At 42.2% G+C, this 10824-nt stretch overlaps 1 protein-coding gene across 1 annotated transcript in view; it reads left to right on the top strand.

The window, feature by feature from the left end:
* The window catches only part of znf469 (zinc finger protein 469), a 60761-nt gene that overhangs the window by 17609 nt on the left and 32328 nt on the right, over positions 1 to 10824 (top strand). The window contains exon 2 of the mRNA XM_005737626.2: positions 3435 to 3648. The gene's annotated coding sequence lies outside the window, so the exon portion shown is untranslated. The remainder of the gene's footprint in view (positions 1 to 3434; positions 3649 to 10824) is intronic.

Here is a 10824-nt window from a genome sequence, read left to right as displayed (position 1 = left end):
TAAAATTATGAATTATCTTGCATAAATAGGCTGTTGATTTTCTTTACTCGTTTCAGTTATTACCAGCAAAATAGTTGCGTGTTTAATCATCTGGGAATTTACAACATATTTATTTATTTATTTAGACAGAGATCTTGACCCCCCCAATGTTCAGCACAAAGTTACGCCCATGATGCCAAGACTTCTATGAGCCAACAGGATGGAACAACAACTCAAATAATTACTTGTTAGAATCATTTTATGCAGAAGAGCAGCTCTTAATACAATTACAAGTCTCTTAATACATGCTATAGATGGACTACAGCAGCAGAAGACAACACCAAGTGCCACTCCTGTCAGCTGGGAACAGTAAACTGATGTAACAATAGCCTTCAGATCAGGCTTATCATTGTCTGATCTGACGAGTCTTGATTTTAAAATTTCGCTGGTAGCATTGCAATTTGTCCGTTTCAATAGTGTGGTGGATATTTTCTTTGTACTTTTTGGGCTCCTTAGTACCAATTGAGAATCATTTTAACTCCAGAGTCTAACTTAACATCGTTGGCGACCATGTCCTTACTGTTTCCATCTTCTGATGGCTGCTTCCAGCAGGATAATGCACCATGTCACAAAGCTCAAATCATCTCAGTGAGTTCACTGTACTCACAGAGTTTCCACACTCACTCAATCCAAGAGAGCACCTTTGGGATGTAGTGGAACGCAAGATTCACATCATGGATGTGCAGCTGACAAATGTGCAGCAGCTACGTGATGCTATCATGTCAATATAGACCAAAATCTCTGAAGAAATGAGACAGTTCCAAAAGCAAAAGAGAGTCCAGCAAAGTATACCTAATAAACTGTCAGGTGAACATTATCATTCATTTAATTTATACAATCCTCTCTTCTTAAATTGGGTAAAAAGCAACAGAAATTATGTTGTTTATTTTTAGTCTAATGAGTTGTAGGCCATGTCTGACCTGTACTAGATTAATAAGTGATTTAAATCGGTGAGATGGGATTTACAATTTGCTGTACCAGTCATGAAAACAAAGGGCACAGAGGTTTGTCCTCTCTGAAACAAAAAAGAGGGAAGAATGTGAGAGTTGTTGTTACTGCTAAACTTTGCCGCACTGCACTGTACTGTATTTACACCACAGCTCTGTAGAGCCCCTAGTGGCTAGGTAGGATGTTGAGTGTATTCACGTTCCTAAATACCAATTTTAGATCAATCATATCTCTTTTTTTTTTTACTTTCTCCCTCTTTCTTTCTATTTCTCTATATCTTTCATTTTATTGTATGGGTTTTTGCTTTTTTTGTTTTCTTTTGGTTGCAAAGTCTGATGGCAGCCTGTCGTGACACATCTAATTTTCCTTATCGCATGACCACTTTGTGCTATTTTTATCAATTTACCATCTTTAGGGTAATGACCGTACCTGATTATATTGCAGACAGTAAACAAACAGCAGCTTTCAGATGTTGGATTAGTCTTTTCTTTATCACCAAAGCCTCTGATTAAAGACATAAAACACCACAGAAAGGCTGTCCATGTCACTGGTTTTGGAGGATTAGTGTTTCTTAGCAATGAAGTACACAGAAATGACTTTGTCTCTTCTTTCTCTGTCATTGCTCTACCAAACCATTTTCAGCTGTCTCAATCCCCAGTCTCGTGTCTGAGTTTTCACAGCCTACAATGAAGGCAGCCCATAACTTTAAGTACTGTTTTGTGGACCTGTGTAAATTTGACACCATTATGCCACTGAGAGGGTCTGTGTAGGTGTTAATGTTAGCATGGGAGATTGCCAGAGATCTGTATAATGCCTGCTTACCTCATCATGTGCTGCCAAAAAGTTCTCCTTTACTCTTACATTATGCTGACATTTTGGTCCTTCTGCTCTGCTCCAAGATCTCTGGCTGTCTTTTTTGTTGTTGTTGTTGTTGCGGTATTCATATTTGTCCCAGCTGCTCTTTTGCTTATCCCTCTTCCTGTTCCTGTTCAAGGAGCTAGCACTGTATCTTAGAGCGCTGTCCTCTTATTTAAACTTAATGCCTTCTTTTTCTGCTAAGGTAAATCAAACTGAGGCCAACAGATTTGCCAGTAGTGGTGGATGTAGAGATGTCCTGTGATGATGTCTTTTTTTTTTTTTTAATAATTTTTAGCATCAATGTTTAACTTTCATGCTATGATCTTGAAGTTGGCATGCAGCAGCGGAACTTCCACAGAAACCTAACTAGAAGTGATTTAAAGTATAATGTGTTTTTTTGTTTCTGAAGTCTCTATTACCAGTTGACTTGAACCTTAATTTTAACCTTAATTTGTTTTAGTGTACTTTTCTTTCACTTTACAGCCCCCTTTTTCTGCCACTGCCCAGTTTAAACTGGCAGACTTGGCAGAGCAAGGTTTGTGTGTGGTGGCACTGGGGGCAGGGTGCAGAGCTTGCCTGGGCTGACTGTACCCAGCCCCTCATAATTACGGACAGTAAACAGCTAGTGCTTTTAGGTCTGATTTTCCCTGTCTCATGGGGAGAGAGTTCACTTTGGCATGAGAAAAAAAGGCAAAGAGGATGAGAAAAGGGGAAAAGACATTCTGAAGGTGGACAAAAAACGTCATCCTTATTCTTGGTGATGAATATGGAAGCAGTTTGCAAAGAGTTATAAACACACAGACAGTCATTGTGCCCACCCCCAGAACTTAACACACACACACAGTCATAGTCCTTCCTGAGCAGCAGTCGTTTGATGTGATCTTATAGTAAGTCTTAATTAAAACTTCCAACACCCCCTGGTTAAGTATGTGTTTGGTCTTTTTCCTTCACTCCCTGAAACTGTCAAACTGATCACCTATTTTATGTCTCTCTCTGTGTCTGTGTTTTTCTTTCCGTCTGCCTGCCTGTCTATGTCCTTCCCCTGTCTCTTTCCACTATTTCTAAAGCGAAGCCCTTCTGTCCTACACCCAATACTTGGTCTAAATTTACTTTTGGTCTTCCTTCTTTTCTTTCTTCATTTTAATTTCCTAGACATTTAACGCAGTCACTGGCAAACTCTCACACTTTATTTCTCCCTATTGCATTTTGAGGTTTCACTGGCAGAAGTTGAACTGATTTTGTGACATTATATTTCATTCATAAGGTCCAAACTAAGCAAATAACTCTCTGTGTATTCAAATGATTTGCTGTATGACATCTCTGTTTCTCCATCTTCTTCCTCATTGCTCTTTTTCTCTGTCCGTGCACTGCACGGCACTAGCAGGCGGTGGGACTGGAGGTTTTCTTTGGCAGCCTGCTCCCCCTCTCTTGGCTGAGACAGGGCCTGTGCTACTGGCTGGGAGTGTGGAAGGGAAGCAGGGAGGTAGTGAAGGCAGAGGGGAGGGAGAGAATGGGCTTGGGAGGAGAGAGGCTGGAGGGGTAGAGGCGTGGTCTCAGCTGGTAATGAAGTCTTCTCTTTTCATCCTCAGAAGGCAGAGTGGGAGCGAACGGGCCCGGGGTCTGCGCAGCTCCACAGCCTTCTCTGCCTCTAAAGTGTGCTGAGCGCTGCTCCGCTCTGCGCTGCCTGTGCCTGTCTCAGTTCCCGTCTGCCACAGCTGAGAGATACAAAGATACCAAGACTGAAAGAGACCGCTACAAACATGAAGCTTTTCCTTGCATCGGCTCCACAGCGCTACTCTTGAGGTAAGACTTCCTTCTTTATGTGCTGCTCCTGACCGTGCCTTGCTATGTGCTCTGCTTTACTGTCCGTCAGTCTCTGTTGATTGTTGTGGTGGGGGCTGGGAGGTGGGGGTGTAAGGGGGCCTGTCCAGGTTAAGTCACTCCCACTTTCATCATGCATGTGTACGTGTGTGCACGTGTTTGCCCATACAGTATGACCAGTTGTGGGTAGCTGTGTTTTGGCTCATGTGAGATTGCACCTCTGAATATGCAGCATGTGTGTGTTTGTGACTTTGCACAAATGAATGCAGTCAGCGTCAGCAGTGAAAGGTTTATGTTAATGGTGACACATGGGTTGTAGCCATGCAAAGACTGTGGCTGAGGCACACATGGAGGAAACAGGATGAAGTGGCAGGCATTATTAGAAAAAAAAAAACTTTGGAAAAGTAAGGTGAAAGTGACTATTCTGTAAGAATGTTTTGGTTTTTTAAAAATTGCTTTGTTTGTCAGATGAACTTAATATCACTCTTTTTACTGCCCTTCTGGGCTAGTGTTAATGTAATATAGAGCCATAAAGTCATTTTAAATGAGCTGCTAAATAGTGTGGTGTTACTGCACCTGAGTGTTTGGCCACATGTGGATATTTATTTATTTGCACTGTTTATTGCTGTTGAATGCAAAAGGCTAGTGGGGCCCATCTCTGTAAATAAAAGGGACAGCAGGCACTCATCTGCAGCCCAGTGACACCAGGCTTTGAAGTGATTTCAGTGGATCTGTCCTCCTCCCCGCTGGGCATTTCAGATCCGGCCTGCAACTCTCTTACTTTCATCTGCATTCCCTTGGAAATCCATCCATCTGTATTCTTTCACACACCTCCTTCCTGATCCCATTCACCCCATGAGTTCTTGCACCCTGAAACCCCTCTGCGAGGCCTTCACCTCCTATCAACACCTCCTGTATTTTCATAGACAGTATTCCTACTGTTTTTATTCTCCATCTCATCTGACGAGCTTCCAGGGAACGGGTCTTTCCGATACCTCTCCCAGAAAAAAAAAAAAAAGCTAAGTGACTTTCCATTAGTTTTTGCTAGGCCATGAGAATTATGGTTTCCCAAATGAATGGTGTACAGGAGCCTAGCTTAATTGAAAAAACACAAGCATGGTCTGCCATGAGGAGACGGTCCTTGTGTCACTGTTGAACTGTGCGAATGTACTTTCCAGAGCTGGCGAGGGGGAGAGAAAGAGAGAGAAAATACAAAAAAAGAGCACGAGAAGGAGTACAGACAGAAGGCTGGGGCAAACAGATTTATTAAATAATAGTGTGGAGAATGAAAAGAACTGATTGAAAACATTGGTGGTGTTACACAATGCCGATCGAGCAGCAATTAAAGATGAATCAGCAGAGGGCATCAAATTATATAAAAATTCTTCTAAAGAGAGCCAGAAGAGGAAAAAACAGTACAGCGTGAGTGAACTTCCAGTTTGGCTTCAGAAAGGATAGTTTGGATAAAGTGAGATTTTAGTGGCAAAAAATGACATAAGACGCCCATGTTGCGGCAGTTTGCTAGCACTTTAGCCCCAAGGACAACAATAGAACACAATAGAACTGCACAGTTCTGCAAGTTTGACTTGTAAAGCACTCCAACACACACTATCAATATCTGCCTTGCCTCCTGCATTCTCTCCATCTTATTTCTCTTCTTCCCTTCCACTCCCCCACTCCCTTCACTGTGTTTGTGTGAGATACTTGTGAGGCAGCCCCATATTGTGATGATTGAGGCCCTGTCATTGGTTCAGATGGCACATTTGTCAGACACATGTTTGCCAGCAACTGCTGTTGCTAGGGTGCGCGGCGCTGCTGTGGAAAGCATCTCTTGTTGACTTCCTCACTGGGTGGTTCATGTGTTTGTCAGGTCACCGTAACCCCTGACACCATCACCACCTCCTGCTTTTCGTACTGCCTGTTAATGTAACTCTAGACTCCCAAAGAGATTACCGCCACACTCATGCATCACTGCTGGCATAAGGAAACATAAAAGATCAACATTTGCAACTGCAAGAGGATAACAAAAAGTATTTGTTGTAAGAATCGTCCACAAGAATCCTCTGATGAAAACACATGCAGGCAGCCTTCACTGGAGAATGTGTAAAAAAATATATATATATATAACCCCAGGACTTAATACTGATTTACTACTCCAGAGGTGGCACACACATATTATTTGTGATAAGTGCACTTTTTTTCAATTTATCCTCACTGACGTGTCTAAGGGGCATGACAATGGTTTAAAGGTTGGTTTATTATCAGCTCAGCAGGTACGTAATACAGTGGAGAATATCCCAATATTCCATTAATTTTTATGTTGAGTGATGTCATCATGACTTTCTGACTTCTCTGGCTCAGTGCTGGCAGGACTGAGAAGACTTTCATTATAATTTGGTAGTGAAAGGTGAACGGTGACTTCAGTGCTCATGTCTGCTCTGTCCTTCCTCCGTGGGATTAGAATAGAAATATAGAATAGAAATATCCCGTATTGTCAGTAACTGGGGAAATTCAAGTGTTCCCGCAGCAAAGTGACAGGCAGATGGAGCATGGAGATTTTAAAAAAAACAATTTACAGCATAATAAAAAAAATAATGTGCAGTTATTAAGTTATTAAAAATGTAAAAGATTATTAAAAACAGAAAATGGAAAAACTGTGCAAATAACAGTGGTGTTATTTTTGCCAAAGTTCTTCTGTTTCCTTCCACCTGCACTGGGTCGAGAGGGCATCCGAAAGCAGCGCTGGCCTTCATGATGAGCTTCTCTAAACGCTTTCTCTCAGCTGTAGATAAGCTACCGTTCCAACAGACAACATCATAGAAGATGGCTGACATCACCACAGAGTGAAAAAAGGTCTTCAGAAGCGCCCCCCTCCAAAAGATCTCCTCAGCAGTCTGCTCTGACCCTTCCTGTAAAGAGCATCAGTGTTGTGACTCCATTTATTCTTCAAGTGAACATCCGTGTACTTATAAGAGTCTGCTCTCTTAATGTCAGTTCCCTGGATGTTCACTGGTGTCGGTGTGGTGGGTCTGCACCTGCGGAAATCCTACACCAGCTCCTTGGTTTCCCACATTGATCAGAAGATGGTCACGCTGGCACCAGTCCACACAGTCTGTATTCTGAGTCATCCTCACCTGTTATGAGGCCAGCTATACCAGAGCTATCAGTGAGGTAGTCCACTAACCACTGGGACAGCTCCAGCTTCTACCTCAGAAGTCCAGGCTGGATGGTGTTCAAAGCACTGGAGATCCTTACAGTGCTTCCAGGCTTCTCCAGCTGGGTCAGAGTTCGGTGCAGGACGTAGATGGTGGCATCATCCACCCCGATTCTAGGCTGGTAAGCAAACTACACCAGATCCAATGAAGACTGAAGGAGGAGGCAAATATGTTTGAGGACCAGTCTCTTGAGGGTCTTAACCAGACGTGAGGTCAGTGCTACCAGCCTGTGGCTGCTGAGGTCCTCCGGATGCGTGGTCTTTGGTACTGGTACCATATAGGATGTCTTTCACAGCTGTGGTACTTTCCCCAGCTTCAGGCTCATGTTGAACATGATGCCAAACAGTTGGTCAGCGCGGCACCTCAGGAGCTTGGAGCTGATTCCACTTGGACCTTCGGCCTTTTGCATCTTGATCTCTCGCAGCTCGTTCCTCACCTGAAGTGTTGAAAGGGACAGGATGGTGTTGGAGGAAGGGGGGGCGTGGGATGGAGTCTTTTGAAGCAGAGGTGGTGGATGATGGCTGAGGGCTAAGAAGTCATGGGAAGAAAAGCTGGCACTGGTTGAAGATAGGGTGTTTGCAGCAGAGATGATGGGGCTGGGGGAGAGCCTTCATTTCAGGGTTGATCCAGGGCTTGTTGTTGGAGAAACACTGTACCTTCAAAAGGGGCAGAGTGTCATCCGCACAGAAGTTAATGTAGTCAGTGATTATGGATTATGGTGCAAAGGTATTGGGGAAAAAATAAGTTCTCCAAAACTTCTCCAGACATGAAAAATCTAAGTCTGTGTTAAACTGAACTGACCCTCATGTTGAGGATTATCACTGGTGATGAAAGCTGAACCTCACACTATGACCCTTAAGACCAAACAACACTCTTGACTTCGTGGAGTCCAGTTCTTCAGAAAGCACATCATGTGAGGAATGTGAACAAGAGCATGGTTATCGTTGTTTTGTTTGTGTTTCTTTCTCTCCTTTTTTATTTTGAGATTGTCAGGGTTGTGCACCGCAGATGAACACAGTGTCAGTCTGCCAGACTTGACTTATGCACTAACGTCCTACAGGGTAAGGGAACATTTAGCACATGTGAAAATGCTGGTAAAAAGTTTTTTGGACCTACCACCACAATCTTTGCTTATCTCCTATCTTTTTTTCTTTTTTTTTTTACCAAATTTGAGTTTGGGCGAGTTTGTCAGGTCTTGACACAGTGGAGATTCAGCATGAATCCCAAACAAACACAAAGTGGTCAGAACAGTATCAGCAGGATGACTGGAAGCAGTGTATGACTGCACAAGGAGACAACCTTGAAGGGTGTAGATTTGATTGGAATTCTTTGTAAATAATGTATTTTGAGGACATAATGAGTTTATTTTGTGACCATAATCTGTGCGTTATTTACTGTTGTCAAGGACAAAATCCAGATTTTTCTCAGCACTAATTTTTAGATGTTGACTAGTTTCTACTTGCTTAAATATTCCATTTACCTTTATCTTATTCTTACTGGTGAATGATCAAAGAAACACAGTCTTAGTGAACAAGTATTTCTTTAATTATTACTGACTACACCCATAATAATTTTCAACCATAACTGGAATTACCATACTGTTATATTTTGAATTCCCTCCCTCCATCTTTTACTGGACACTGTTGCTTCCTGAGTGTGAGCAGAAACCATGTACAGTTGGTGAAAACATAAGAGAAATGATGCGCTTGGTAATACCTTAAAGGAAAGAGCTTTGAATTCATGATAAATTATTGCTTTCATCACAGACTTCTCATGGTGCTCCCAGTCATTAAAACTCAAAAAACCTCAAAGTTAGATGAGAGTATTTTTAAATTTTTTGGCCCATATAATTTTCAGCTAAATTTGAATATATAATTGAAGAGATGGCCTCATGATTAAAAATTGTTATGTGTTTGTCGGCTGATCGCTAACATCAATAGAGACCAGTGTGATTTAAGACACTGGCACTATAAACAGCAGACTTCATATTACAAAAATATTGTGCAGTAATTTTTACTTTTATTGTTCCTTTTCCAGCATCCTTTGTACCGCTCTCAGTTTATTTATTCCATTGTGTAAGTTGTGCAGTAAGTGACATGAATAGTATCAGGACACTCTTAGAATTGAACTTCTTGACCTCATTCACCTCATATCCTTTCCTCAGCTTGCTTGCTTTCACTGTAACTCTCAAACTTTTCAGTCAGGCATTACTGGCTTTCCTTTAAAGAGTCTTTATAATGAAGTACTTCATTTAGCAATTAGCTCATTTATGCGACCCACTGTCAGGTGCCTTCTCCAGCTGGTGGCGCTCTTACTGGCGAACTAGTCTGTCCGTGCCTAGAATCAGGCCTGTAAACAGGATTTGGAGGCAGATGCTTTATAAATTGCAGTGCAGATGTAAAACACATGACTTTGGGGAGCAGCGAGTCCCTCAGGTTCTATTATTTTGTCTCTTTCTCCTACCTACTTCTACTCCTCTTATTCTTTGATTTCTCTGTCCTCTTATTCAACTACTGCACATCCGCCATATTTTCCATCTTATTGTATGTCTGTATTTATCAGATCACACCTTCATTCTGAAGGTCTCCTTAACCTCCTACGCAAATCCAAGTTAATATATAGATATGCTATGTGTTCCAAAGTGTGCATGTGTCCGTGTGTTACGGTGCACATTTTATGCATTCTTGACTGTAAGTCCAAATTTCTGTGTCAGACTGTAGGTGGTGTACCGTGTGTCTGCTGACAAATAACCTCTGGATCAGCCGTCATGTGTTTATTAGACACTCTATCCAACAGGCAGAAAATTGGCCTGAATTTTTGCCTTGCACCTCTGCTCTTCTGCTGCGTGAAGGCAGACCCAGCAGCTCTGATTGCTTCTGACACTGACAACAAGACCTAGCTTCCTGAGAAGACTTTCTGCAGAGCTCCTCTTGTATCTGCACAGAAAAGTCAAAGGTGATCAAATCAAATAAGATGTTTTTTCTCTAACGCTTGCCAGAACTTAGAGGTCAGACAGCGAGTTACGTATGGATTGGCAGGTTTATGTTTACTTTCAGTGTGCTGAAATATGTCTTTATCCCATTTTTTTAACCCTGACATTTGAACCTGCTGCATCATTCCTTTGTGAGTGAAGGGCAGATGCATCATTTGTAAATTATGCTATAGCTACCTTGGCCTGCAGCTTGATAACTTCAGGATCACTTTCCCTTTTCAACCCCTCTCCGCTACATTCCTGCTGGTCTCTGCTTACTTCTACGTTTCGCTCCAGATGTGGCATTGTTTGGACACATTTGTTTTGGGCTGGGGCCGGTAGACCTGCTCACAGTCTGATGTCATGCTCTATTTAAAGGGAAAGCCATGAGAACTGGGTGGAACGCTGTGGTTTCACTTCAAAGCTTCTTTCTTGGACTACTGATGACTGTCATCCGTGGCACAGCAATCTGTGTCATGGACAGATGACCACATTCATTTTAACTGTTGACAGATATGTGATTTTAAAAAGGTTTATAGAGGAGGCAGGATTTTGCACAAAAATGAGGAAGTTTAACTTTTACCTCATGGCCTATGAGTTTTACTGAAGTTTTCTCAGTTTCACAGTTCTTTAAAATAACCTGCCACTCCTACAAAGAAACAATACAGGGTCTTATTTAAAGATTAGGCTCAGGCTGTTTATGGTATAACTGAGAGAAACCTGATACTATAGTTGGATGAGATGAAAGGATGATGCCCTCAATTGAACCAACAAACATGACAGGTTTTTATGGGTCAGGGGAGTCACATGCTGCTTAAACTTTCATGCCTCTCTAATTAGCTCTGTCAGTCAATGAACCTGGCACCTCATGCCATTAAAGAATGGGATAATGAATCCTGTCTGTCTCTCAGTGTGTGTGTGTGTGTGTGTGTGTGTGTGTGTGTGTGTGTGTGTGTGTGTGTGTGTGTGTGT

Source organism: Pundamilia nyererei, unplaced genomic scaffold (genome assembly GCF_000239375.1).
Source record: "Pundamilia nyererei isolate P.nyererei 1_Seehausen unplaced genomic scaffold, PunNye1.0 scaffold00078, whole genome shotgun sequence".
NCBI lineage: Eukaryota > Metazoa > Chordata > Actinopteri > Cichliformes > Cichlidae > Pundamilia > Pundamilia nyererei.
The sequence above is the reverse complement of the archived record's forward strand: the minus strand, read 5'-3'. Positions and strand labels throughout refer to the sequence as shown.